At 38.4% G+C, this 5531-nt stretch overlaps 1 pseudogene; it reads left to right on the top strand.

Moving 5' to 3' along the window:
- The first annotated feature begins 1175 nt into the window (after window positions 1–1175).
- On the top strand, window positions 1176–1275 carry LOC123289629 (U6 spliceosomal RNA; annotated as a pseudogene).
- Window positions 1276–5531: the final 4256 nt, after the last annotated feature.

The raw sequence follows: 5531 nt of genomic DNA, 5'->3' as shown, positions 1-5531 counted from the left end.
TAACTAGCCCTGAGTAAAACTGGTAGTGGAGTAAACGTAGGGGTGCTGCAGGAGACAGACTCTAGGGAGCCCCAAAAAAGGAAGAACAAAGGTAAGAGGAGAGGTTCTCACTAGATGAATTTAAAGTCTCAGGTGCAAAAACAAACTTAAAAAACAACCCATCTCCTGATAAGATGAACATGAATACACAGCTACATTAAGCCCTAACAGAAAGAAAAGCATACTCATTTTCAAGCATAAAACTATTTACCTCAATATCCTGTGTTTTATACCATGTGTGTGGTTTTCAATGATCAATTATACAGCATATGAAAAGGCAAGAAAAACACAGTCTGCCTAGACAACACAATCATCAGAGTGGCACTCAGGATGCAAATAACGTGACTATGGGGCAGGGAATGGAAATAACTATGGTTGATACGTTAAAGGTTCTAATGCAGTGATTCTCAACTAGGGAGGGGAGGTGCTGTCCCCACAAGGGGACATCTGATCATGTCTGGAGACAGCTTGATTGTCTCGACTTGGCATTTCTACTGGCCTCTAGAGGGTAGAGGCCAGAGATGCTGCTAAATGTTCTACAATGCACAGGACACCCCCTGGCAGCAAAAAATCATAAAGTCCAGAATATCAACAGTGCTGAGGTTGATAAGCTTTTCTTTAATGGAAAAGTAAACAATATGTAAGATCAAGTAGGAAATTTCACCAAAGAGATAGAAACTGTAAGAAAGAATCAATTGAAAATGGCAGAAATCAAAAGCATAGTAATAGAAGAGAAGAATGTCTTTGATGGCCTCATCAGTAGAACCAAGGAAAGAATTAGTCAAGTTAAAGACAAATCAATAGAAATAACTCAAACTGAAACGCAAAGAGAAAAAAAGAATGAGAAAACCCCCAAGAACAGAGCATTTAACAGTTGTGAGAATTTAGCAAATAAAGTAGTATAAGTATAATTGGAACGAGCAGGTAAAGAGAGAAAAAGGACAGAACTATTGCAAAAAATTTTGCCCAAGAATTTTCCAAAATTACTGAGAGACAGAAACTACAGTCCCAGAATCTCATAGAATATCCTACTTAACATTCATTCTACTTAATGAATGTCAAATACACAGACACACACACACAAACATACTCAGGCATAACATTCACATTGCTGACAATCAAAGGCAATGTGCACACTGCATGAGCAGATATGGTAAAACTGGAAAGATACAAAGAAGATTGGCATGACTTCTGCCCAAGGATAATGCAAAACTTCATTAACATTATTTAACTGTACACTAAAATATGGTCAGATGGTAAATTTTATGTTACGTGTTTTTTTTCCACAGCTGAAAATAAAAAAATAAAATATTTTGTAAAAGCCTAAGGGAAAGAAAATATTGAAGAAGCCCAAGAAGAAAGACATATTTCTTAGAGAATACGCATTCTGAATGGGGATGAGATTGTCCATGAAGAGGGTAAAGTTGGCTCTTGAAGGGGCAGAAAAAATCCTACATGTTGCCATAGTTTGTGGTCCTCCAAAGCATAACTTTTATTGAAAAACATGTTATTCCTTGGGTTAAATACTTTTATCTTAAGAGAGAAATTTAAATTTAGTTATTTTTTTCCCTTTAGAGGAAGGGATAATGATAATAACAAGGTTGATTAAGACCACTACTTGCAGAAGAACAAGGATAAGAATTTTCTGAAGAAATTTTTCAATAAGTACCCTCATGATAGAGGCCTTCAATGTCTCAGTAGGAGTTCATTGTGGTACCTACCCCTGGGGTCGAGTTACACAACCAGCCTCCAATGCACAGAACGTTTTGTGTCTCTGAGAACAGCATGAAGCTGGCCTCATCCTCCGGAGGGGAAAGCAGACAGCCAAGAAGACTCACACATTGTCGGGCCTGTTACCAAGTCCCAGCTGTGCCAGCTGTGGTGTTGGAATGCGCTCCTTGAGGATTGAGGAGAAAGGTTATTGCCCAGTTACTTACGACAATTATCCTGAGAAATTATTTTAGTAAACACAATCCCCCAGACCTATGATTGTGATTCAGGAGATAGCTTAAATTGATAAGCTTTTAACTAACTCATTTATTCCCTTTCCTTCAAAATTTATTGAGCATTTACGATACACTGAGTTATATCTAGGCATACAAAGATAAATGAACCATCCTCTTCAGCTTGAGTGAAGAATTACATGACAGGGGACTGGCCTTGTTATCAAATTTTACATGTTTATTAAGTTATTCTTGTAGTCAGTGGGAAGCTTTTGGTGGATTTTAATAATTGACTTTCTATTTTTGTTTGTGTCAAGGTAGTAATTCTCCCAGAGCAATTTATAAAGCATTACTCATTACAAGTTCCCTGATGATTCAAGCATTAAGGACCATATGAAGTAGCAGGAAATATTACAAAGAATACAGCCTACATTATTTTTCAGGCCAACCACTTTGGCTTGGATTAGTGCAAACATTGTGACGTCTCTAAAGTAGTAGCTGCTACTTCATACAGAGGATGTTAAATTACCTAATTAGAATTACCTTGTAGTCTTCCGCCTTCTTTAAATCAATAGCACCAAGTTTCCTTTCTTTATAATTCTAGTGAAGCTAGAAATCAATAATACCAGATGATCTTAGCACAGAAAGAAATCTGAAGAAATGGAAAATATTCATGACTTAGCAGCTCAAGCAGCAAAGGATTAGCAATGCAGTTTTCTTGCCAGCCCTAAAATTGTCAGTCTATTAAATTTCCACCCTATTAAAATTACTATTCTTATTTCAGGTGTACTAAGATGTAGTAGTTATGGTTCTTAAAAGAGTTGTAATCTTTTGAAGACACACTAAGATACAGATGAAATTATATGATGTCTATGATCTCCTTAAAATGGTTGGAGGAAATGGGAAGTGAGTAGGGCAATGGATTAAACAAGATTGGCTACAAGTTGATAATTGCTGAAGCCAGGTGATGTGTTTGTAAACAGTGTCTGCCTCCAGTATGATATTTACCAAAATGGAAAATTAGAGGATGCCCTGAGAGCATTGAGAGGTACAGTAGTGGGAATGCTAGTTTGCAAGTGATGGAAATTTAGCTCTAAAAAATGAATTTTATCCTAATATTCAAGGTATGGCTTGGCTTCAGCATCACTAGAAACAGGATCTCAAATTGGCTCAAGACCCTCATGCTTGTGACTTCTATTAACTCTGTGACTTCATCTCATCCTACGCTTCCAGTGCCCACTCTACACCAGCCACACTGGTCTTCCTGCTGTTCCTCTGATATCCCAGGCACTTTCTCACCTTAAGACTTAGGACCTTGGCTGGAATGTGCTCCCCCATAATCCCTATGGCTAACTCTCTATCTGCCTTCCAAGTCTTTGCTTGGAAGTTCCAAGCGGTATTTCCTACCCTCTTCACTCTCAATCTCCTTTATTCTGCTATATTTGTGTTATCCAAGTTTCTTACGTTTTCATGGCATAATACGCAGAGAGGTGTGCTAGAGAGGAAACTGACAAGGTGAGCTAGTCAGCGTTCCAGTAGCAGGTTACGGTAACAAGACTGGACTTCAGCCTGTGGGCATTGGAAAGCCATTGAAGGGTTTTACAAATGGAAGTGGCATAATTAGGTTCATTTTAAAATGTTCTCTCTGGCTGAAGGATGAAGAATGAAGCAGAAAAGGCCAAGATGGGAGACAGGAAGAATGATTTCAAGAAATGAGTGAAGAAAAGACTGACTGACCCAGATAGAATAAAGGACCATCCCACCCAGAGCCGGTCTGGGAGAAGAGATCTTGTTAAGTTGGTTACAGCATACAATGTTAAGAGTTTTTGCCAGAACTCAAGTAATGTATTTTTCTTTTTATAAATAAAAGTTAACTATATAGAAAAAATGTAGACTTCTTAGTTTAAACTGCAGTTTCAGAAATTATCAGTTAGATCTCAAACTGAAAAGTCCAAATTTAGAGAACCCTTCAAAACATAAGAAGACATAATTACACACAGGTTTCAGACTGAGTATGTCTTAATTGAGGGCAAAAGAAATTTTAAGATCCCAGCTTGGGACGTGTCAGCTAAGCGGTTCCTTACGTCTAGCTAAGTTTGTTTATATTTATAATAACACATAACCAAAAGGCTCATTTTAGGTTTTTCAGAACATTGTAACAGAGATGATAATTTCCATTTTCCCACCAGTTTTCAACATCTCCTTCATGATCAATAATGAACCAAAAAATGTATGCCAGAAAACCTTTGCGGTTTTCATAAGATGTGCTCTAACAGGCAGTTTATTGCAAACCGTGTCCTTTGTCTTTTCAGGCAGCATGAACCGAAGAATGCAGGATGCAAATATGGCATTCCCTTGGAGATGATGTTGAGGCTCCTCCCTAAGAGGAATGAGGGTTTCCACACCAACGGCAAAGCTACCGCTTTTCATATACTTTAAAATACATTACTTTGATTTTTATTATGCAATAATATTGCCATTTAACTATGCAAAAGACAAAGATATAACTGACCTTAAAGACTTTCATCTTGTTGAATCTTATTAAATTGTGCATAAACCCTTGACTCTTAGGCTTAGAGGGTAGCAACATCTGGGTAGGAGTCTGCAGGAGAGGAAGATACTGGAAGGAGCTACAGGGAACAACGTAAAAGTGGAGAAAAAAACACCCAAATGTGACCTCTGAAAGCAGAGTCCTTGTGGTATCTGGTGTAACTGTTCCTTACATGGCCCATTCTAGACATAGCTGTATTTGTCTACCTTGTATATGTTTGAGAGAGGAGAGGACATAAAATGATAGGAAATTGAAAGTGAGCAACAAAGTGACAAAATAAAAAGACACTGACTGGGAGTTCTAGCTAACTCTGTGACCATAGGCAAGACGCATCGTCCTCCATGGGCTTTCCTCATCTGAAGGAGAAAGGGGAAGATTGTATTTCCTCCTATTTTTATTTTATTTTATTTTTTTGGTGGGGGGGCAGATTGGCCCTGAGCTAACTACTGCCAATCCTCTTATTTTTTCAGAGGAAGACTGGCCCTGAGCTAACGTCCATGCACATCTTCCTCTACTTTATACGTGAGACGCCTACCACAGCATGGCTTTTGCCAAGTGCTGCCATGTCCGCACCCAGGATCCAAACCTGGTGAACCCCGGGCTGCCAAGAAGCAGAACGTGTGAACTTAACCGCTGTGCCACTGGGCCGGCCCCATCTCCTATTTTTAATGAAGTTTATCCCTTTGTTTTGGATTTACGGAAATATTGCAACAATAGTGCAGAGATCCCATATACCCTACACCCAGTTTTCCCTATTATTGACATATTGCATTAGTCTAGTATATTTGTTACGATGAATGAACCAATATGGATGAATTATTAAACAAAGTCCATACTTTATTCAGATTGCTTTGTTTTTACCAAATGTCCTTCTTCTGTTCCTGGATTCAATCCTGAATATCATTTTACATTTGTTTGTCTTGTCTCCCTAAGCTCCTCTTAGCTGTGACAGTTTCTTTGATTTTCTTTGTTTTCGATAACCTTGACAGTTTGGAGGG

This window comes from Equus asinus, chromosome 1 (genome assembly GCF_041296235.1).
Source record: "Equus asinus isolate D_3611 breed Donkey chromosome 1, EquAss-T2T_v2, whole genome shotgun sequence".
Lineage (NCBI taxonomy): Eukaryota > Metazoa > Chordata > Mammalia > Perissodactyla > Equidae > Equus > Equus asinus.
The sequence above is the reverse complement of the archived record's forward strand: the minus strand, read 5'-3'. Positions and strand labels throughout refer to the sequence as shown.